Here is a 25,665-nt window from a genome sequence, read left to right on the forward strand (position 1 = left end):
CCTTTATATCTGTTCTGCTCATTAGATGTTGAATCTGTCGGCGGTTTTTGCTGATATTAGAACAGAAAGTATCACTATATTTATAAGAATACAATTATGTGCTGTTGAAGTAGGACTGTATTCATGTAGCTGCACTATATTATTTTTTACACTTAATTACACTTTAAAATAAGGTTTCATTTGTCAATATTAGTAACCATTAGTAAAATAAGGTAACCATTTATCAGTCTTAGTCAATGGTAATTTGAAGATTTATTAATACATTTTTGAGATGCAAAGTTACATTTGTTAGCAATAATGCAGTGTAAACTAACACAATTATTTTTTTTTACAAACAATAACAAGGATTAATTATTTTTTTAAAATATTCCTAATTTTTGTTAGCTAATTAGCTATTCATATCAGCTAAAGCATTAATGTAAACAAATGAAACCTTGTTGAACTGTTACAGTTTTGTCTATAAATATATTTTGCAACCTCATTCTTGCTGTAAGGACTTGTGATCTATAAAATATTGCAATGATATTGTTATATTTCTTCATTATTCACTGTAAAATAGATCTACATACAACATTTGAAAGTTGAATTGAATTTGCATGAGCATGAATATAAAATATGACCATAAACTTCAGACATGATGTGGATGATCATTTATTCATTTCTCTTTGAATAAATAGTTAGAACATTTAATAAAACGTCTCAATAAGACTTGCCTATTTTAAAGTACATTTTAACATACATTTCTGATTCCCTGTCAGTCATATAACATATTAGATAAAGTATTCAATCAACATCATTTTTTATTACTGACACAAAGAGTAAAGCTGTTTATTCTTCATTAAAGTCTCAACAACAGTGTAAAGAACTTCAAAACACAAAAAGAAGCACTTAAACTAAAATAATAATTCATAAGGTCTGAATGCCCATAACAACCAATGCCCCGTATCCATGTGAAACGACAACCAATTAAACATAAAATTACAAATAATACATAAGAAACTTACATGTACATATTCAACATGTTCTGCATTAGAGAATCAAGGCTTTCAGTAATATCACACTGTGAAAAATCACTCATTAGTGAGCAAGAGACACTATTCTACTGATTATGAAACATGAACGACGCTTAATTCAACCACTAAAGCAAATACTCCGACAGAACTGACACCGCCATATCGACAAAGACAACGCCAGGAAGCTTTTCTGAGGCCAATGGCACAAACATGGTTAAATGGTTAATTTAGAAGTCTGTGGTGGGTCTCATTTAAACTGAAGTCAATGTGTGTTTCTGTATACACACTGAAATTAAGATGAGAAGAGAGAAAGAGTTTACAGCTGTGTGAGTTAAAGAGAGAGATAATGTGAGTGTGTTTCCTTCACTCATCTGTGTGTCTCAGTTGTTTCTCACAGGAAGATGTTTAATCTCACACAGAGACACTGAACCACCAAAATCAACCCCAAATCCAGCATAGAGGGGTTCAGTGAATGTGCTGTTGAATGTGTGTAAGTGTGTGAGTGTGTGTGTGTCAGAGACTCTGTAGAAGGACAGAGTGCCGGCCGACCAGTCCAGATACACTCCTACTCTGTTAGAGACACGTGAAGGAGCAGATATTTCTCTGCTCTTATTATTGTGTCTGACAGTGAAACTGTTATTAAACCAGCCCAGACTCCAGGACTTTTCATTGTATCCAAACACACAGTCATAAATCCCTCCTCTCCTGCTGATTCCTTTATACATCACTGATATATTAACCCACCTACTCCATTCAGCCTCCCAGTAACAGCGTCCAGTCAGACTCTCTCTACACAAAACCTGAGCAAACTCATCAAATCTCTCTGGATGATCAGGATACGACTGCTTCTCTCTCACACGTGTCACCTTTCTGTTCCTCTCAGACAGAGTGAGATGCGTGTTTGCTGTGTTTAAATCCAGTGTGAGATCACATGCATCTGAACACAAGAGAGATTATAACATTTATAACACAACAAAACAATAATAATGATAAAGGTGTGTGTGTGTGTGTGTGTGTGTGTGAGTGTGTGTGTGTATGTGTCCTACATTTCTGTATTCCTGCTGTAATTCTGATCTCTCCTCCATGGTCCACACTATAAAAACAATTGTCAATTATTTGACATAATGATTTTTTTATAAAAATATAAGTGGGTATTATATTGAAAATGATTTTCTCATCTCATGATTTTCTCATCATCATGCTCATGTTAATTTAACAAGAACAGATAAATTAAGTAACATTTTTAAATTGCAAACATGAGAAGTCTGAACTGAGGTTATAAGGAACATGTGAATGACTTAAATTTTTGTCTGTTTGTCACACAAAAGTTATCATATAACTTAAGACCTGGAAAATAATGAACTATATCTCAAACTCAGTATTGGCGACTATCTTGAAGACCGTAAAATTTTGCCGCTGAGAGGCTGAGTAGGGGAAACTAACTTGTTGGACGCGCTTGCAGTAATCACGGATCCAAATACTTTGTTTCTAAATTTATTTGCACGAGAAACAATAATAAATCCAATACATGCATCCAAAAGTCATGATAAACTCCATTAGAAGCTTTAGCGGTCAGCAAAAATAAGCCTTCCCCCATCACCCCCTCTCTCCCTGAACAAACACACAGGTGAACACAGGATATACTTTTACTACTTCCACCACCACCAGGTGCAGTAATCAAGTCAAGTCAAGTCAAGTCACCTTCATTTATATAGCGCTTTTTACAATGCAGATTGTGTCAAAGCAGCTTTACATTGATAATTGGTATATAATTTTTCCTTTCCTTACATGATTAATAATCGTGATTATAATTTTGAGGAAACTGTGGCACTGGCTTTTTTTTGGTCACCATAAGTGACCAAAAAAAAAATGTGTTCAAAATAATAAAATTATTACAGTTAATACACAGTAATAATTATATATACATTTCACAGGCAGTGGAATACACAAAAAAATGTTTATTTATAGTCCATTATAAAAAGGGGATTTAATCTTCTGTTTTCTCTCTGATGAAAAAAGTCAAAAATAGTCCAGTCAATACAGTCAAAAGTCATATTATCCAAGTATTGCAACATGATTCAGCTGACTCCTGAAGAAGGCTGATCTTGGTTACAGGCCTGCATATACGGTTGGTTTGTGTCTTAATCCAGACTTGTCTCACGAGTCCTCTTCTGTCTGGAACCACTTCGGTTATCTTTCCAATGATCCAGGAGTTGCAGGGTGCAGAATCATCCAGTACAAGTATGATGCCTCCAGGAATGAAATTCCGCTTGATCTTTGTCCATTTCTGTCATTCCTGCAATTGTGGTAAATACTCCTTAGTCCACCTTTTCCAGAATAGGTCGGCCATGTATTGGACTTGCTTCCATCTTCGCTGTGCATACATGTCCTCTTTCTGAAACAGCCCAGGAGGTAGACATGGTTTAGTTTTAAGAAGCAGAAGGTGGTTCGGAGTCAATGCTTCCAGGTCATTTGGATCTGTGGATTTCTTGGTGATGGGTCTACTGTTAAGAACTGATTCCACTTCACAGAGCACTGTGTGAAATGCTTCCTCATCGAGATTTTGTGTCCTCAAAGTAGAATTAGGGACCTTTCTGATAGAACGAATCAACCTCTCCCATGCTCCTCCATGATGTGATCCAGTGGGAGGGTTGAAGGTCCATTTAATTCCTTTTAACAAGAGTATCATTGATCTGTTCCAAGTTCCATCCTTCAATGGCTCGTCTCAACTCCTGTTCTGCACCGACAAAGTTGGTGCCATTGTCTGACCATAACTCCTTGACCTGTCCTCGTCTTGCGATGAAGCATCGCAATGCATTAATGCAAGAATCTGTGTCCAGTGATGAAGCAACTTCAATGTGTATTGCTCTTATTGCCAAACACGTGAAGATAACTCCATATCTTTTCACTAGACTCCTTCCATGTTTGACTTCAAACAGCCCAAAGTAGTTGACTCCAACATAACTGAAAAGAGGTTCTTCTGAAGAAACTCTATCTTCAGGCAAGTCTGCCATCTGCTGTTGACCTGCAGCTCCCTGTAGCCGCCAACACACCACAAATCATGCTAAGATCTTCCTAATAGAACCACTAACACTAGGGATCCAGTATTTCTGGCGTAGTCTTAACAACATATGACTTCTACCTCCATGGCCAACCTCTCGATGAATATGTTGTAAGATGAGATCAGCGATATGAAGGTCTTTAGTTAAAATGGCAGGATGTTTTGACTCTTCAGGCATGGCAGCCTTTCTTAGCCATCCCCAAAATCTTAACACACCATCTTCCAATATTGGATTGAGCTTATATATATATATATATATATATATATATATATATATATATATATATATATATATATATATATGGCTGTTTCTTTTCATACCTTCTCCCTTTTGGAGGCAGGAGAACTCTTCTGAGAACTTTTTTCTCTGACAGAACATGATTTCAATTTCAGCTTCTCTGATCTCTCACAATGAGAAATAACCACCACAGAGCTTGTTTCTGAAATCACACATGTCCTTGGTGAGAACATCTTCCTGTTGAGTTACATCTGATGCAGACTGAGTAAGACGTGCAGTGAACTCCTTCATTTTCTTGAGATTTAAAAACAGAGCCTTAGAATCCAGCTTATCACTCTTATTAGAAGTGTCCAAGATGAGGTACGGTTGATCAAACAAGTCACAGCATCATTTTCCTCCCTTATTGCAGAAACTCCAATTACAGCTGATACCTTGACCTCAGGATCTTAAAATGGAAGTTGTTGCAATTCATCTGGGTTAACAGGCCAGTCTTCTTCTGATTGCAAGAGAAATGAGGGACCGGATATCCAAGTTTTGTTATTTAGAAATGGCTCTGCCCTCACACCACTGGAGACAAGGTCTGCAGGATTGTGTGCAGTGTTCACAAATCTCCACTGAGATGTGTCAAAAAAACCTTGAGAATTTCTGAGACCCGGTTTGCCACAAAGATTTGAAATCTTGAAGTTTCATTCTTAATGTATTTTAATACAGAGGTACTGTCTGTCCATAAAACAGAGTCTTGAAGCTGTAGTCTTAGCTCCTTTCTCCACAGTTTGTCCATACGAGCTGCTACAACAGCAGCTTTTAACTCCATACGTGGGATAGTAACAGGCTTTAAAGGTGCCACCCTGGATTTTCCCATTATGAAGGCACTGTGTACCTGAGAGTGTTCATTGAGCAGCAGGAGATAGGTAACAGTACCATATCCTTCCTCACTTGCATCATCCATGTCAGACATCAGAACAACAGGCACTTTCCTGAACCTGGTCAGGACTCCAATCAACGTACTAGTCAGATCAGGACCACTAAGAAGTTGTGCGTTGAGTGATGTGCCTTGAAATGATGCTGCACAATCAAAGACAACTCGGATCTTCCCTTTCTTTGGATGGTATACCCCACGATGTGGGATATACCATATCTTTCCATCACTGCGTGCCAGATCTGTAATTGGCACTCTCTCTGCATAGCCACTGGATAGAAGGTTACCCATGAAGGCAGTGTAGTCCTTATGGAAGAATGGATCTCTGAGAAACCTTCTCTTCAGGTTAAGGGTGTGTTGTTCTGCAATGTTACGGTTGTTTGGCATGCTTATCTTTCTGTCCTTCAAAGGCAAGGCAATACTGTAATGGCTATCAATTAATTTCACAGTATTGTTAACCATTTCTAAGAACATTCAGTCCTCCCTTGAAAGTCCTGGCTGTTCTTCATGACTGCACTCTGGAAAGTCTGTCTTGAACTGTTGTTTCCAGAGTTCATCAAGTGTTACAGCAGAAATTCTGTTGATGGTAACTGCAGACTGATACCAAGAGGTCCATTTACCGTCCAACCAAGCATTGTCTTGATGGCATACGGCTCTTTTTCCACACTCCTAAAACACTCCTAAAAACTTTTTAGGAGTGTGGAAGCTCTGGGCATGTTCATGCTGATCAGAAGCTCCACATCTGCATCTATCGCAGGTAAGTAAACATGTTTCAAATGAGGCTATTTATGCAGATCCTCCTGTCGTGGGATGTTACTCCTATTCACAGGCATCCTACATTGTGTGAAGATATCTGACATTTCACAGTACCAGCCACTGTCCAATCCAGCCACTTCCAAGTCCGACACAATACAACTGTCCACAATTCTTTCTTGACCCATGGTGCACAAAAGAATCTTTGTTTTTCTCCCAGAGAGATTCAGTCTATCCATCAAACCCATTGTACAGAAGGATGCTGAACTGCCCTGGTCCAAAAAAGCATAGGTCTCCACTATCCTTTGACCACTCTTTGATTTTACCTTTACTGGTATGATGGCGAGCTTAAAGTCTTGTTCACCGGCCCCAGTAAGACCACTGGTTTGAACTGTAATCAAAGAACTGCACACTGCACTCTCTGAGTTGCTCTTGCTTTTCTCTACATCTGCTTCCTTATCCTTGTGGTGGATGTGAAGCATACTAGGGTCCCTTAAGCCACATGTTTTGCAAGAGAGACGTTTCCTACACTCATTACTGATGTGACCAGTACACAAACAGCCAAAACAAATTCCAGTCTTTTTTAGGAAATCAATCTTCTCACTTTGAGCTCTCTTCTCCAACAGAGTACAGAACTCCAATGTGTGTCCACCTTTGCAGTACAGGCAAGTCTTTTCAGGTAAATTTCCATTTTTAACCTTGTGTTCTGTTAGTGTCTTTTCAACTGTAGTAGCAGCAGTAGCAAAGCTATTTCCTTTAGCCCTTAAGCGAGATGATTTTGTCCTGCTGCCTTCTTTATTTGCCACCAACATTGGTGCATCCTGTAGGTTTCCAAACACAGGATCTGTCATGATTTTCACTTGGCACTCTGTAAAAGTCACAATATCAACAAACATAGCTCTCCTGTGATGCCTTTCCTGAATGTCACATGTCACTGTTCGCCAATTGTCTCTCAGTTTGTAGGGTAATATTTTTGTCACAGCAATCATAATGGCAGGTCTATTCAATTCACACAGACTATGAACCTCATCCATGGCATTGCAATATCCGCGCAAGAACAGACTCTATGCATGTAAAGCCTTTCCATCTTCTTACTTAATTGCTGGCCATGAAGAGACCTTTTTCAAATAGGCAGATGGCCATATGCTCATTTCCAAAGTGTTCATGCAGTAAAGTCTTTGCCTTTGCATATCCTGAGCCATCAGTCACATGTTGACAGCTCCTGACAAGTTGTGGTTGACCCCTAGTGTACTGCTCCAAAAAGTGCAGGCTATATTCAGCATTGTCAGTCTTTTCCTCAATTACTTGTTCAAAAGACTGCAAGAAAGAATGGTACTGTAGAGGGTCGCCATCAAATATTTGGATATCTCTCCTAGGCAGTGATGCAAGACATTGCTGATGCACCAGCATTGATGTTATCTCATTCTGTTTTTCTATTACAGACAACATGTGGTTCTGGTCATTGTTAATGTTCGTGGAAAGGGGTGCATGGACATCACGTTCCATAACAAAAGAGTGAAGGCGCAAAAGCTGCTGTAGATCAACTTACCCCGAAGTCTCTATAACTGGCAGATGTAAAGAAAATTACTGTTGTTTGGGAAATAAATAAATTATAGACATTTTATCATGTAGGCTTTATGGTATACCTCAAACAAGGGATTTAATAGTAATTTATCATGTTAATATTAAGTCCACAAACAGCTTGGGTGTGCAGAGCATTCAGAGCTTATATGGACCGCACGCCACTGATGTATGTGTATATATGTGCTGTATGCAGAGATCTATGTACATACACTATATTGCCAAAAGTTTTGGGACGCCTGCCTTTACGTGCACATGAAATTTAATGACATCCCATTCTTAATCCGTAGGGTTTAATATGGAGTTGGTCCACCCTTTGCAGCTATAACAGCCTCAACTCTTCTGGGAAGGCTTTCCACAAGGATTAGGAATGTGTTTATGGGAATTTTTGACCATTCTTCTAGAAGCGCATTTGTGAGGTCAGGCAGTGATGTTGGCGAGAAGGCCTGGCTCACAGTCTCCGCTCTAATTCATCCCAAAGGTGTTCTGTCGGGTTGAGGTCAGGCTGACTCTGTGCAGGCCAGTCAAGTTCTTCCACACCAAACTCACTCATCCATGTCTTTATGGATCTTGCTTTGTGCATTGATGCGCAGTCATGTTGGAACAGGAAGGGGCCATCCCCAAACTGTTCCCACAAAGTTGAGAGCATTGTCCAAAATGTCTTGGTATGCTGAAGCATTAAAAGTTCCTTTCTCTGGAACTAAGGGGCTGAGCCCAACACCTGAAAAACAACCCCACACCATAATCCCCCCTCCACCAAACTTTACACTTGGCACAATGCAGTCAGGCAAGTACTGTTCTCCTGGCAACCACCAAACCCAGAATCGTCCATCGGATTGCCAGACAGAGAAGCTGATTCATCACTCCAGAGAACACGTCTCCACTGCTCTAGAGTCCAAATGGACTTATTGCACAGGTGGCAAGCTATCACGGTACCACGCCTAAATTCAGTGAGCTCCTGAGAGCGACCCATTCTTTCACAAATGTTTATAGAAGCAGTCTGCATGCCTAGGTGCTTGATTTTATACAGCTGTGGCCATGGAAGTGATTGGAACACCTGAATTCAATGATGACCCAATGGTGTCCCAATACTTTTGGTAATATAGTGTACGAATTTATAGCACACACATATCCAAACACACAACAGGATGATTGTTAGTGTTGAACATACTTGAGTTTGTCCAGTCTGTAGTTTGGATCAGAGAGCAGCTTGACTAATGATTGTCCTGGGTGATTGTAGCTCAGATCCAGCTCTCTCAGGTGTGAGGGGTTTGAACTCAGAGCTGAAGCCAGAAAACAACAGCCTTCCTCTGTCACCATACAGCCAGATAATCTACACACACACACAAACACACACACAAACACACACACACACACAGAAAACAATCTGAGTTTTTAAATTTTTAATAAAACATTGTTTAGTATGTTTTTAAAGCTATTTTAAATATGTGGACTCATGAAATGTCCTCATATGTCATGTTTACGTCATAATACCAGTGTAATACCCATGTCATTATTAAACAAATTTGTTTCCTTATAACACACACATACACACACACACACAAATACAAATACATACAAATACAGTTGTAATGTTGGAAAATAATAAAAAGATTGGGCAATATAGTTTAATTTGGATATAGGGAAAACCACAAATTTGATTTCTATTCATCCAAATTTGACTTGCTGTTATTTCATGTAGAAAAAACAATGGAAATAAATATGCTGTGTAATTTATATTTGCTGTGTTTTCTTAAGTCTGCTTTAAGTAAAATGTTTCATTTATTCAGTGTGTCACAGATCACTGATTACAGGTTCAGTTCAGCTGGAGTAACTCTGGGTTCAGTGTTTTACTCAATGTCACAGTGTTGATGGAGCAGAATTGATCTCAGTAACAGTTCCTGCTCATCTCCACTTTTCACAGCTTTGACACTTTAATCAGTAAATAAATTATTTTCTCATTTCCCCTTTACACACAGGGACTTTGGGGTCTTTTGGGACCCCACATATTTACACAGCTATTGTATAAAAATATTTTTTAAAAATGTATACAAAAGATAATTATATTTTTATTTACTTTTCAACTACACATTTATGCTGCATTTTGAGGATATGTGGTACTTTTTTACCCATTTACCACAAATTTACTCAACTACACAATTAGCTTACATATGATTGTTTTTTGTTGTTGTTGTTTTTGTCTGAAAATTTACTTTAGTGATGATCTAAATTAAATATGAGTGTTTTCTGGATATTGTTTTAGGTCTCCAAACACAGTCATGGAGGGCCACTGTCCAGCAGAGTTTAGCTCCAACCCCAATTAAACACACTGGAACCAGCTAATTAAAGGATTAGTTCACTTTCAAATGAAAATTGGGGGGGGGGGGGTGAACAAATGTTTTGGTCAACACATTAAAAAAAATAACATTTAAATATATTATTTGAGTTTTGAAGTGCTGGGAAAAGATGTATAAAGAAGTACTTGAAAGCATTTTACTATTCCTGCCAAAATTCAATGGTTACACTTAGTGTTACTACATTAAATGGCAAATGTTGCTAATTTGTTGACAGAAAGCCCTCTATAATTTGTTCATTCATGGCACAATATTTCTTCTGGTTAACTTTCCACATAAGCGCTGTTTGATATGATATCTACGGTTAATAACGGAGAACTCTGCACCGAATGCTTCTCATTAGATGTTTTCTTTACTGGATCTCCCAGGGCTGTGTAGTAACATTGTCGAAGAAGAAAACCATTGTCGCTAATAAAGTTTTGATGGATGATGACGATTGTAATGATGGTAAAGACGATTACAGTGACCAACAGGAGTAATACATTAGTCATGCGTGAGTCCGTTATTATTGATAACGTCCGGCGCATTCTTTCTATTCTCCGAGCTTTCTCGGTTATTATAGTTATTAGTGTGGCACCGGTCCAGGTGTTTTTTCAAGTGCTATTTCTAGAAAGTTTCCTCAGTGCCGCACATAGATTGCAATAGTGCACTTGACTATTACATTCTTTTCCTTTTCTCTGAAAATAATGGGAGTAGCTATCCATCTCATATCCAATAAAACTAACACAACTTAATTTCGGGTTAAAATGCATTGTTGTAACATTGTTGTACTGAAATTGTAACAAGTATAATATTACCCAAATTGTATTAGTAATGTGTTATATTACTGCGTTACAGCAAAAAGTAATATATTTCTGTTACATTTTTTTTTTGTAATGAGTTACTCCCAACACTGTAAAGCACAAATAAGTAGCACAGTTTCATTCCGCTTTCATTACATTTGACATTTCATGTTGGGCAATGTTATGGTGGATACCTTTCCCATTCTTTTTCAATATAGAAGACCCTGAGTGTGCCCATTTTTTGTGCATTTAGATAATGTAAAAAAGTCACAAAATCTCATGCCACTGAATTGAAAGGAAGAGAGCGGGTATGCAGAAGGATGTTAAATGACTCAGGGGGTACTCCACACCAAAAAGGTAAGCTCAGTCTGCTTTTACAGCCTCATTATGCTCATAATAGTGCTCTTATAAACTAGTCTAACTCAAACGTTCTGGGAAAATGTTTTTCAATACAAACTGAAAGAGTTGTCAGAACTTTAGTGATGGTGACGTTGAAGTCGAGTGACCGTGGTGTAGTTTGTTTATAGCCTACTTTTAGCTATTAACTTCTGCCGACTGCATTTAGGCTTCAAAATTCATAAAAGTTATGTTTATTTGTGAAAATTATCTTGATGGATAAAATGTGTAACTATCATAAACCTGTGTTGATTGCAGAGCTTGTTTTTTGCAATAATCCAAAAAGCCTATGGAAAAATCCTATTGGGTTTGTCGAGGGAACCAGTGTGATGCTAACTGCCAATTGGCCTACAACGTGACATCATACCTGCACCACTCTATTTTGGAGGCTGTGTCCTCCGGAGATCGCATTTGAAGGCTGCATACGTCATCAAGGATGTCTTATTTAAGAAAAATAACCGTAATAAAATTGACTGTTATTCCTTATGAGGTGTAAAATAGTGTAATTTCTTTCTTACTTCGCAATCTAACAGTTACTTTTCTTAAAGTCCCTGTAAAGTCAATTCTGAGAATTGTTTCTAGACACGTTATAAATGTTACAAATGTATTGCTGAAACACATTACAAAGACTGTGAATTGTGTAGTGCTGAATTGTGAAGTTAGAGCGTTAAACAGTTTTTCAACAATTCTTTGTTAAGGATTTTTTGGGCGAAGCTAAAACGGGGGTCAGATGACGCACTGGAGCCCCCGAGCATGGCCCCGCCTCTAACACTATATAACGTCTCGGTTACGTATGTAACCCTCGTTCCCTGAAGGAGGGAACGGAGACGTACGTCAGTAGTGACCGACGAATTGGGATATCGCTAGAGAGCCCTATCAGCTTCGAGTGAACTAAAACAAGCCAATGGAATTGGTGTGCGATATTTTCATAATGCGCACCGCCCCCGACAGGTGTATATAAATAGGAAGCAGATGCAATCGCACTCTGTTTTTCGCTGAGGAGACAACTGGTGTCCGCGCAGCAGCGAGGGTACAGAAACTGTGGCGACGGGACGTACGTCTCCATTCCCTCCTTCAGGGAACGAGGGTTACATATGTAACCGAGACGTTCCCTTTCAGTCGGTCACGTTCGACGTACGTCAGTAGTGACCGACGAATTGGGATCCCAACTAAAGCGCCACAGTTACGAAACCCCTTCCAGTGCCCAGAGCAAGCTCTGCCGCCCATGGCACTAGCTGGGATGGTGAAGGGGGAGAGCTTACGCCGAGAGAGTCTACTGCTGTTCCACAACTACCCACTAAGTAAACTAGACTACACTGGGACAGTGAACCCGTAGGGGACGCTGCGGAGGCCACTACCTACCCAAGGGGGAGGAATTTACGTGGAGAATACACATATGGACTGGCCCAAGGGGCAGTACGCATATGGAGTCCCTGGGATGGCTCCACCTGGGTAGGGGGAGACTCATCTGACAGGTGACAGCAGAGCTGGCTCTGCTAAGGGAAAGACACAGACTCGCCCGTAGGGAGTTTTAAACCGTGGATGATTACACATATGGGACCGCTCACGTAGAGGAGTCACGGCATATGGACCCCAGCCAACAGACAGCGTCAGCGACGGATGTAGGCCTGGCATCAGACACTCCGCAATGTCCGAGCCGAAGGGGGAGGTGGAGGAACTCGACAGGGTTCACCAAGCGGGGAACACGACTGGAGTCAAAAATATGCACGCATCCGGCCCAGGGGGTGGGAATGGCATTGCAAGCCGACACTTAGAGCGGGTTCAACGCGTCTACCGGCTAGTGGAAGCGAGTACACGGGAAGATACCGGCTCTACACATAGGCTATAGAATCTAGCGAACGTGTTAGGTGTCGCCCAGCCCGCAGCTCTACAGATATCTGTCAGCGAGGTGCCATGAGCCAACGCCCAGGAAGAGGCCACTCCTCTGGTGGAGTGGGCTCTCAACCCAAGCGAGCAAGGCACGCCCTGGGAATCATACGCCAAGGCGATGGCATCCACTATCCAGTGGGCCATCCTCTGCTTGGAGACAGCCTTTCCCTTCTGCTGGCCTCCGTAACAGACAAAGAGCTGATCTGAGGTCCTGAAGCTTCGCGTTCTGTCCACGTACACACGCAGAGCACGGACGGGACAGAGCAAGCTAGGGCTGGGTCGGCCTCCTCCGAAGGCAGCGCTTGCAGGTTCAATACCTGATCTCTGAAGGGAGTGGTAGGAACCTTGGGCACATATCCGGGCCGGGGTCTCAGGATGACGTGAGAGTCGCCGGGCCCGAACTCTAGGCACGATTCGTCGACCGAAAATGCGTGCAGATCCCCTACCCTCTTCAGAGAAGCCAATGCAACCAGGAGGACGGTCTTGAGAGACAGTGCTTTTAACTCGACTGATTGCAAAGGTTCGAAGGGCTGACCCCGGAGAGATGTAAGAGATATTATGATCCCAAGAGGGTATGGAGAAAGGGCGAGGAGGATTTAGTCTCCTCGCCCCCCTCAGGAACCTGACGATCAGATCGTGTTTCCCCAGGGACTTACCCTCAACTGCGTGGTGATGTGCAGCGATAGCGGCAACATACACCTTCAGGGTGGAGGGAGACAGTCTTCGCTCCAACCCTTCTTGCAGGAAGGAAAGCACGGATCTGACCGAGCATAATCGGGGGTCCTCTCGGCAAGAAGCGCACCATTCGACGAATAGGTTCCACTTCAGCGCGTAGAGGCTCCTCGTGGAAGGAGCTCTAGCGGAAGTGATGGTGTCTACGACCGCTTGCGGGAGATCACTCAGAACCTCCGCATCCCGTCCAGGGACCACAAGTGGAGATTCCACAGGTCGGGACGCGGGTGCCATAGGGTGCCCCGTCTCTGAGTCAGGAGGTCCTTCCTCAGAGGAATCGGCCAGGGAGGTGCTGTCGCGAGGAGCATGAGGTCCGAGAACCAGGTCCGAGTGGGCCAGTACGGCGCCACTAACAAGACCTGCTCCCCGTCCTCCCTGACCTTGCACAGGAGTTGTGCGAGAAGGCTCACTGGGGGAAACGCATATTTGCGCAGACCCTGGGGCCAGCTGTGTGCCAGGGCATCCGTGACGAGTGTGCCGCCGGTCAGGGAATAGAACCACTGGCAGTGGGCAGTTTCTGGGGAGGCAAACAGGTCTACCTGGGCCTCGCCGAAATGCTGCCAAATCAGCTGGACCGCCTGGGGGTGGAGCCGCCACTCGCCCGCAAGTGGAGGCTGCCGTGAGAGCTCGTCGGCTGCACGGTTGAGCACACGTGGGACATGAGTGGCCCGAAGGGACCTCAGATGCTTCTGACTCCACAGCAAGAGATGGCGGGCGAGTTGCGACATGCGACGGGAGCGTAGACCACCTTGACGGTTGATGTACGCAACGGCCGCAGTGCTGTCCGAGCGGACCAGTACGTGCTTGTCTGACAGCAACTCCTTGAAGCGGCCCAGTGCAAGACGTTCTGCTAGCAACTCGAGGCAATTGATATACCAATGCAGTTGAGGCCCCGTCCACAGACCCGATGCTGCATGCCCGTTGTACGTGGCCCCCCATCCGGTGGCGGAGGCATCTGTGGAGACCACAGCTTGCCTGGACACCTGTTCCAGGGGCACTCCTGCCCGCAGGAATGAGGGGTCCGACCACCGGATGAGGGTGCGACGGCAGCTCGGTGTCACGGGGACACGGAGCGTACCACGCTGCCACGCCCATCTCGGGACCCGGCCGCGAAGCCAGTGTTGAAGCGGCCTCATATGGAGCAATCCGAGCGGCGTTACCGCGGCTGCAGATGCCATATGCCCCAGGAGCCTCTGAAATAGTTTCAGTGGGGCCGCTGTCCTGCGCTTGAGCGTGCTCAGGCAGGTCAACACCGACTGGACGCGTTCCTCGGTGAGGCGCGCAGTCCGGGCGACCGAGTCTAGCTCGAGACCGAGATAAGAGATCCTCTGCCCGGGGGAGAGTTTGCTTTTGTCCCAGTTGACCCGAAGCCCCAACCGGCTGAGGTGAGCTAAAACCATATCCCTGTGTTCGCACAACTGCGCTCGGGAGCTGGTCAGGATCAACCAGTCGTCGAGGTAGTTGAGAATACAAACGCCTTGTTCCTTGAGGGGAAAAATGGCCGCCTCCGCAACCTTCATGAAGATGCGGGGCGACAGGGCCAGCCTGAAGGGTAGGACTTTGTACTGATATGCTCAACACTCGAACGCAAACCATAGGAAGGGTGTGTGGTGAGGCAGAATCGAGACATGAAAGTACGCGTCCTTCAGGTCGATCGCTGCAAACCAATCCTGGGGATGGATGCATTCGAAAATGCGCTTCTGTGTGAGCATCTTGAACAGCAACTTGTGAAGGTACCGGTTCAAGATGCGCAGATCCAGGATTGGCCGTAACCCACTGCCCTTTTTCGGTACAATGAAGTAGGGGCTGTAAAACCCCGACCTCATCTCGGCTGGAGGGACCGGCTCGATTGCATCCTTCGCCAGGAGGACAGCAATCTCCGCCCGGAGAACAGGTGCATTGTCCAACGACACCTGAGTGAAGTGGACACCCCTGAAAACCGGGGGACGGCGGGCGAACTGAATCGCATAGCCGAGTCTGATGGTGCGAATGAGCCAGCGGGACGGGCTGGGAAGCGCAGTCCACGCTTCCAGACACCGAGCCAACGGGACCAAAGGCACCACAGACGCACCGGGGGTGGGGCAGCGAGGCAGAGTATGGGGACCCGACTCGGACGGCATGGGAGCGGTCCGGAGTGTGGTCGGACTCTGGGAGGCAGCAGTGCATATGGGAGACGCCGCATGGGGCGCGGCCTGCACCATCACACTGCCACCTGCTGGCGAAATAAGAGGGGGCTGCGAGTGGCAAGGCTTTTGTGGGGCGTCGCACACTGACAGGCGCACCCTCTTGTGACCTGGAGGTTGGGGAAACTGCTCTTTTTGTGAAAAAGTGGGTACCGCTGGGCGGTGGACAGACAACATTCACAAATTCCCCCCGGGGGTGGAAGAGATGATGGAACTCTCTCCCGAAGAGCTGGATCCTTCCCCTCCAGGTTGCCCGTCTCAGGATCGTGACTTCCTCGACCGCTTACCACCTGGCTTGGCTGAGACGGGCTGGGCGCCACGACCGCGACCGGCACTCTGCTGTTTGGCGGGTGTAGGCTGCTGCTTCGCCGGCTTAGCAGAGGTGGAGGACGGCGCAGGCGGGCGCCCTCGGCGATGAGCGGGCTGAGGCTGAGCCGCCGGCGGCAGGGTGGAGGCAGCAGCGGACCGCCGGGGCATGACATGTTTAATGGCCTCAGCCTGCTTCTGTGCGGCGGAGAACTGTTGGGCGAAGCTCTCCACCGCGTCGCCGAAAAGGCCGACCAGGGACACGGGGGAGTCCAGGAACCGACGTTTATCGGTTTCCCTCATGTCCGCCAGGGTCAGCCAGAGGTGGCGCTGCTGGACTACGAGCGTAGACATCACATGACCAACAGAACGTGCTGTCACCTTCGTCGCTCGGAGGGCGAGGTCGGTGGCAGCGCGCAGCTCCCCCAGCAGCTGTTGGTCAAGTCCTCCCTGGGCCATTTCCGATAGCGCTTTTGCTTGGTACACCTGCAAAAGGGCCATGGCATGCAGGGCGGAAGCAGCTTGTCCACAGGTTCTGTAAGCTTTCTCCATCAGTCCTGAGGAGAATTTACAGGCCCGGGACGGGAGACGCGGTTCACCGCGCCAGCCGGTGGCCGTTGGACAGAGCTGCATCGCAACGGACCGCTCGACTGGGGGAATCTGATCGTATCCCTTAGCCTCTCCGCCATCCAGGGAGGTGAAGGCGGACGAGGGACCAGTTCTAGCACGAGCGCTATACGGCGTTCGCCAGAATCTGGTCACCTCGTCGTGCACCTCCAGGAAGAATGGCATCGGGGCGGGGCGCTGGGGTTGACCAGCGCGACCGGCCCCGAGGTACCAATTATCGAGCCGAGAGGTACCAATTATCGAGCCGAGAGGGCCCGGGACAGGGTGGAGGGTTCCACACAAGCCCAACACTCTCGGCCGCCCGGGAAAGCACAGCCATCAACTCGGGATCGTCCTTGGGCGGCGCTACAGTCCCGGAGGGCGGCAGCGGAGCCGAGTCTTCATCTCCCGAGGATTCGGGCTCACCTTCCGATGCTGAGATCGACATCTGATCCGCAGCAGGCGCACCAAAGGTAACGGCTGGACAGTCCGTAGAGGGCCCAGCGGAAACCGATGGCGGCATGACGGGTTGCAGTGCTGCTGAGGCGGCAGGGGCCCGAGGAGCGGAGCTCGGCGGGGAAGCCCTGACGGTGATCCTCAGGTCACCCTGCCTATACGCCGTCGAACCGTCATTCCGGCCGGAGCTGGAAAAAACGGCCGAGCGGGGCATAGGGGAGGGGACCCCCGCTACCTGAGACTTCAGGAATGAGAGTCTAGACCTCAGCACTGCGATAGTCATGTTCCCGCAATGGGAACATGAGCTATCCACAAAAGCTGCTTCAGCGTGCTGAACGCCCAAACACGTGATGCAGCGATTGTGCCCATCAGCAGGGACCAGGGAACGACCACACCCAGTAACGCACAGACGAAATGACATCTTTGTAAAGATGCAGGGTTCATCTGTGAAGCTCTTTCAGAAGGGGAATTACAGCTTACACAGAGTGTCACGATGTGTTCGGGTACACCACTCCCCGAACACAACGCAGGAACCGGCCCAAATCGCAACCGCTCTTTCTACAGCGCGCTCAATGGGGCAAAGGGTTGCTGTGAAAACAGCAGTTTAGAGCTCAATGCTCAGGCTCCTGGATAAAACTCGCGACCTCGCTGCTGTGCTGTAACGCCAACAGAAAGTGCTGCACCACTTCAAAGGCTGAAGAACACTCTTTTTGACTTAAATAGTCTTGAAAGCTGAAGAGACCAACCGGTTGGCTCCGAAGCAAAAGACAGAGTGCGATTGCATCTGCTTCCTATTTATATACATCTGTCGGGGGCGGTGCGCATTATGCAAATATCGCACGCCAATTCCATTGGCTTGTTTTAGTTCACTCGAAGCTTATAGGGCTCTCTAGCGATATCCCAATTCGTCGGTCACTACTGACGTATGTCGAACGTGACCGACTGAAAGGGAACTGTATATCTCGAGTGTCATTACCTTTAGTTACACAGCCCTTTGCACATTTAGCTAGTAATGCCTTTGCCACACAAATGCATATTACCTGGTTGTTATAATATACAATACAGCTCAGTCTCATTTAAATTTCCTAAAACCATGATATGAAGAAGGGGTGGATTCATTTTGTCTCTATCTCCCGTCCCGGCCTTCATCCTCCCGTCTCACTGCGCCATCATTTGTCGACTCAACAACAGTCGGCAGTACATGCCCACCAATGAGTGTAAGTTGCCGTGTGTGCTTATGTTATAATTAGTAGGTAGTCCACAGTATCTCTACTACTACTACTCATTAGACAAGTCAGTTGAGACGGCAGCTCTCACGAGTGGGTGTGGTTTCAGCGCCAACAGCGGACACGCCCCCAGTGTTTGAGAGCAGAGAATACTGCTCATTTTGTTAACTTATTTCATTTACTTGCAGATTTATTTAATCACTCAAATTTGGCTGGGTGGTTAACACATTTTTCTGCGGTGTGACAAACAAGAACACATTCTTTAAAATTACTTTACAGGGACTTTAAATGAGATTGCCTCGATGATGTATGCATGTATGCATTTGGTCTTGGAGACCAAAGACTTTATATACAGTCTTAAAGGGACTTTGTTGGAGATGAACAACAGTTTTTCTGTGGCATTCACTGGAACTTTTATTTTGTTGTTGCAAAATAGAGCAAACAATACTGACAGGATTTGGCTTTAAATGTGCATTACTTAATATTACCCCTAACTGTCGTATAAAATCAATGTCACATTTGGGATTGTGTGGATATTTGGGAAAAAGTGCATTATTGCTTGGATAATATATTATCAACATTAAAAGAAGAACTCACACAGGGTGTTTTTGTATTGAAGAGAGTTTGAGCTTTAAATTGATCTCAATGCAAAGTCTGTCTATAGGCTATTTGTTTCTCATTCTTCACCTCATGTACCCCAGTTTGGAAACCACTGTTCTAAAGTAATCTGACGAATTTCGGCTATTAAATTGGATCAAACACTGAAAAAGGGCTGTTCAAAAGAAAAAAAAGACATATTTAATTTAAAGTGTTTTTTATAAACTACATTGGCACAATTTTAACAGAACTTTGCATTCACTAGAAAATAAATTTTGACAGTCTCATAAGTCTCTTAAGAGACAGTCAACATTTATTTGCTAGTGAATGCAAAGTTCTTTGGATGAAAGCTATGTGAAACATTTCTGAAAGAACGCAAAAGCATTAAAATTCCATAGAGCACTAGTAATCCAGATATAGTAATCTGAAAAAGTATGTATCTGGATGAGGGTGATCCAATCCAATTTTGCTTTGAAAAACAAACAAAAAAGTAAGATGGATTACCTGATCCTGGATAGCAAAACATGGGATATCGAAATCCAGATCATTCTGATCCAGATTAAACTTTTTGAACAACTCAGCCCAGGAGATCAGCACATCAGAGAGCATCTTTAATTTTATAACCAAGTGAACCATTATCTGTTTTTCTTACCTCAGTATATTGAGTTGACAGTGTGAACTCTTCAGTCCATTAGAGAGCAGCTTCACTCCTGAATCCTGCAGGTCATTGTTACTCAGGTCCAGCTCTCTCAGTGAGTTTGATGATTGTAGACATGAAGACAAACTTTCACAGCACTGATTAGTGAGATTACAGCTAGAGAGTCTGTAACACAGGATGAAATAGGGTTCAATAAAGAGGAAATCGTGAAATAGAATATTTTTCTTTTTTGCACATTGATCACGTCTAATACACTCTAAAATAATTCAGTGGCTTAGAAAATATCACAGTAATAATTTACTTTATTAACTTAATAAAATTGCTCAATATCAATTACTTTATGTTTTGAGTTGAATATACCAAAATAATTGACTAAAACATAAAACAGTTAATTTTGTTTAAAATTTACAGTTATATTTAAGGGTTTTTTTTCAACAATTTTAGTTCATTAGTTTTTTTTTGTTTTTGTTTTTTTCTTTTTTTAAATATACTTAATATATTTGTGAAATATTTGAGAATGGAGAATTAAACTGATCTCTTTCAACCACAAATTTAAATCAATATAACAATCTTTAACACACACTTAATACACTAAGTGTACTCAATTTAAAAAAATAAAATAAAATCATGTTTTCTGGATTCCTGTTTGAATTAAAACAGTTTTGTCCTTTTCAAACATTCTCCAATTTCCCTTTAAATTGTTGTCAAAAAAAAAAAAAAAAAAAAAAAAAAAACATGAATTGACAGAGGAATTACAATGTTACTGTATTATAACAAAACAGTTTCTCCAATCACATAAATTAATACTCACAGAGCTTTTCTGCAGTTCATCACAGCTGGTATCAGTCTCCTTCTACCCTCATCTGATGTGTTGTATTTCTTCAGATCAAACTCATCCAGCACCTCCTCTGATATCTGAAACATGTAGGCGATTGTTGAGCAGTGAGACGGAGAGAGTTCATTCACTGAGTGATTCTCTGATTTCACAAACTCCTGAATCTCTCTGTACAGAGTCTGATCCTTCACTTCCAGCAGACAGAGGAACAGATTGATGCTTCTGTCAGCTGAGAGACGTTTATAATCACCCTTGATTTTGTCTTTAATGTACTGTGTGATATTCTTGATGCTCTCTGAGCTGTTCACTGTGTGTGTCAGTAGATCCTGTAAGAGTCTCTGATTGGACTCAAGTGCGATGCCCAGCAGGAACCGCAGGAAAAGATCCAGGTGTCCATTTTTACTCTGTAAGGATTTATTAACTGCTGCTTTTAGTAGATCATAAAATGAGATTTTCTTTGATTCGAAAAACAAATTTAGAAATGAAAGTAAATTCTTATTCTTGAATACATGAGAGTAAATCTTATATAAAGCAGCTAGAAACTCCTGAAAGCTCAGATGAATGAATCAGTAGACTTTCCTCTGATGAATCACAGATTCCTCCTTAAAGATCTCAGAGCAAATGCCAGAAAACACTGAGGCGTCAGTGAAATCTATGCCGCTCTCAATCAGGTCCTCCTCATAGAACATCACATTGCCCTTCATCAGCTGTTTAAAAGCCAGTTCAGCGAGTTTCAGAATCACATCTCTGTTGGAGTTCAGGAGTTTCTCAGGATCTCTCTCATCATACTTCTGATTCCTCATGTTGATCTGAGTCAGCAGGAAGTGAATGTACATTTCAGTCAGAGTTTGAGGGATTTCTGCACTGTCATCTTGTTTCAGGAGGTGTTGAAGGACAGTGGCTGAGATCCAGCAGAAGACGGGTATGTGACACATGATGTGGAGGCTTCTTGATCTTCTGATGTGTGAAATGATTCTGCTGGCTTGATGCTCGTCACTGATTCTCTTCCTGAAATATTCCTCCTTCTGAGGTTCATTGAATCCCTGAATTTCTGTCACGCGGTTGATGTATTTTGAGGGGATCTGATTGGCTGCTGCTGGTCTGGAGGTGATCCAGATGAGAGCAGAAGGAAGCAGCTTTCCTCTGATGAGGTTTGACATCAACACACTCACTGATGAAAGCTCATTTACATTACAAACTTTCTGTCTGTCTGAAAACATCAGTGTGATTCTGCTTTCATCCAGACCATCAAAGATGAACACAACTTTACACTCCTCATAAATCTTTGAGTCCAGATCTTGAAGTTCAGGATGAAAGTCCAGCAGAAGACTGTGAAGACTGTACTGGTGATCTTTAATCAAGTTCAGCTCTCGAAACGGAAGTACAAACATGAAATCTACATCCTGATTGGCTTTTCCCTCGGTCCAGTCCAGAATGAACTTCTGCACAGAGACGGTTTTTCCAATTCCAGCGATGCCTTTAGTAAGAACAGTCTTGATTTTGTCTTTCTCCTCACATCCTGATTGATGTAAGGGTTTAAAGATGTCATTGCAGTAGATTGGAGTGTCTTGTGTTCTGGCTGTTTTCTCCATCTGTAAAACCTCATGTTCTTCATTCACCCCTTCACTCTCTCCCTCTATGATGTAGAGCTGTGTGTAGATCCTGTTCAGGAGGGTTTGATTCTCTTTGATTCCCTCAAATAAGCTCTCATACTTCTTCATGCTGGTTTTGTGTTGGTCTTTGACTCTCTGTCTGAGGAGGGTCTGTCTGATGCAGGTCAGATGGGGCGTCACTGATCTGATCTTATATTTTTTCAGTCTGCAGAAACAGTGAGATGACATAAGAATCACTGTGAAAAAGCATCAAAATGCAGAAAATGCATTTACAAATGTTTTGAGTATAAAAATCAAGATACAGATTTCAATTAACACACTGTTGAACAAAATATGAGAAAAACACTTAACAATAATATTTCAACAATGCACTATCAATGTTTTTGAAGAAGAAAAACTTGGGATATACGAGAGGATTTTCAATCTAAATAAATCATGGAAATCATAAAAAGTCATGAACATTTCAATATTGAATATACATTTTTCCAAGTTGAAGTATATCAAGCTTTAAAATATTTTATAGTAGCCTGGGTGCCAGCCCGAACCCCGCCCACAACATTTTTTGGACGGGAAGTTCGGTCTGGACTCGATCCATTGTGGAGTAATTATGCTCGGCTCCCAGAAGGCCGAGCCAATCAAATTGCCAGGGCGGGCTTTAATCGATGATGGACAGGCTATCTGCGGTTACGTAACCACCCACGTCATCAAAGAGCGCTTGGGTTGAATTGGTTTTCACCAACGATGACTGCAGCTGGAGAAGTAAGATGTTTAGATTCCGCTATCACGTCTGTAATAAAAGAAATCGACAGCGCATTAATTTTAAAAGACGAACAAAGAACCGCAATCAAGGCATTTGTCGATGGGAAAGATGTGTTTGCCGTCCTTCCAACGGGATTCGGCAAAAGTTTAAGTACAAGTTCAACATACGTCACTTACTGCGTTGCTCTGATTGGTTGTATGTCTATCCAATTGAGTGCAGAGTTTGTTTTTTTTACTGGTTCGGTTAAGACACGCCCCATAATTCAAGTGCAATGGAGCAGTATCAGACTCACATTCTGCCTAGAATATGAGTATGACGAAGTCAGGCTAATTTTATAGGGCAGAAATTGCAGAGAATACTGCTTGGTCTGAGTGAATTGAAAATGAGCAGAGATTAATTGAGCCAAACACATTCAATACATATGAAATTATTTACACAAGAATATAGTAATATTACAACTTGCAACTGCACAAAATGACATGCATATACAAGTGAACTTAAACAAAGCTACAGACTAGTCAGAATGTTAGACCCTTTGAATGTGTGTTATTTTTTTTTATATTTCAGTGAACGATTCTAAATTAGATTTTCAACCTTATTAACAATCCAACTACAAAAGCTCAATAGAGGAAACCGCTGAGTGCTGGCTCAAATTGGTAACAACTGAAAAACTAGTGGGATCCCAGCCTTTATCTTTTAGAATAAAACATGTCTGCAGCTCAGACTATACGCTGAGTTTCAGTTCATTTTTGAAGAAAGTGCACCCTGTATTTTCTTTATTTTACAAAAGCACAACTTTCTGTTGTTTTTGTGAATGTACACAAATAAAAGTAGACCCTTTACAGTTTCGAATGATTATCTGTATGACCATAAATGATTAAGTATTTTAAGTTGTTTCCTCTGTTATCAGGGAAAAAATGCAAGTGATCACGTCAGCTCCTTACTCATGCTGTAAGCAAGCGCGCTATACTTTAGCTCCCACACTCCACACAAACACTTGGATATGCGCCTAATAATAGCACACATTTAGGTTAATGTTAGAACGAGCGATCGTACCAGATGGATAAGTTCTCTTCATATTTAACAAACCAAATCATGTATTTTCTACAGTTCCGCAAGTAAGCATTGCGCCAATTTGAAAAAGGCAGCTGAGGCGAGGCAGCAAAAGCAACCAGTGCAATGAGAGAGGGGGCCACACTAAGGGGGATGCAGAGATGTTGCTGCATGTTTATATTAAAGTCATCATGATGTAGGGCATCGCTCGACAGAACTTACCAATGACTTTATCAATGAACAACATGATTGAACAAAGCTTCATTTGGTCCAAAAGATCCATTTCCTGACAGGAAACACCCACTTAACAGAAGTGATGACGTGACTTCTTTTAACAAAGGACTCTGTCTAAAGGACTTCTTAGCTCATCAGCAATAAACTAATCAGAACCCATCACGTGGACCTGATCACATTAAATCTATTGATTCTCTCACAAAACCCTCTTGTATTATCGGACGGAACAGGAAAACACCCATCAACGGATTTAAAGACGAATCTGTCCTATCAATACCTCCCTTGTGTGAGCAATCCATCCTGACCCGGTCACTCGTGACTCCGGTCAAAGTTTAAACTATGCTTAAGGACTCAATCTTGAATCTCAAAAGGGACAATTGTCGATTACTTAAAGTATTAACTATATCCAGAATAACATTTGCTATGATGTGATTACTAACATGTTGGAGTCAATGCAGTATATGTTTGTATTCCCGTATGCCTTTTCTTTCTCTGGTAATCATTGTTTTAATTAGGTCAGTCTAATAATATGTGTGTAAGAAGTGTGTCATGTTTGAGTTCTAAATGCAGAATTTATAATTCTCTGTAATTCTGTATCAGGAAAATATTAAGAAACTTTATAAAGTTGTTAATAAAACAGGAGAATGTTCTGCAGATATCACGCGATGTGATCAATAGACAATAGACGAGGCGTGTCTAATCTCCGTAGCAACGTCTCATTGGAGGATCGCTCCCTTAAAGCTATGCTGTCCGAACAAGCTAAAGTCAGAAGTCAGAAGTCAGAAGTCGGTCAGAAATCGCTCGAAATCGGTCAGAAGCCGGACTGAAGCACAGTCGTTGAAGCCCGTTAGCCGAAGCACCGCTACTTTGACCACGGCGGAAAAGTCGCATGGGTCATTGATAACTGATTGACCGGGGCTGATTTTCCATCTAACACCCGACTTCAACCACGAGCTGCGCCGCTGATCATTCGACAGCCGTCACATCCAGACTCCGCAACCCTCTGTGAAATATCTGACCAAAGTCTCCCAAGAAGAGAGCCGCTCAAGCCAGACGCTCAGAACAGCGCGTTGCACCAGCCAGCAGCATCCTTCAAAGCTTCCGCGCAACCCACAGGGCTTTCCCGAGAAGACGTCACCTGAAAGACAGCCAATCCAGAACGGGATTCCGCTGTACACGAGTCACGGAACAACCCGATTACCTCAGCTGTCACAGCAAACGCAGGTACAAGCAAACTTCTCTCTCTCTTGCTGGAAACTGGTGAAACTCCTTTAAACCTAAAGAATCAAGCCAAAGCTCTGCTTTTGTGATTTTCCTCAGGTTAAGAGTTAAGTTAGCACTGAACTTGGGACTTTTCATAACTCATCAACTCCGCGAATGTGTGTGCATGTATGTATGTGTGTGTGTGTGTGTGTGTTT

General features: G+C 43.4%; 1 pseudogene; it reads right to left on the minus strand.

Moving 5' to 3' along the window:
• Window positions 1-635: 635 nt before the first annotated feature.
• Window positions 636-25,665, minus strand: part of LOC125269297 — a 49,738-nt pseudogene continuing 24,708 nt past the window's right edge.

The sequence above is a fragment of the Megalobrama amblycephala genome, linkage group LG5 (assembly GCF_018812025.1).
Source record: "Megalobrama amblycephala isolate DHTTF-2021 linkage group LG5, ASM1881202v1, whole genome shotgun sequence".
Lineage (NCBI taxonomy): Eukaryota > Metazoa > Chordata > Actinopteri > Cypriniformes > Xenocyprididae > Megalobrama > Megalobrama amblycephala.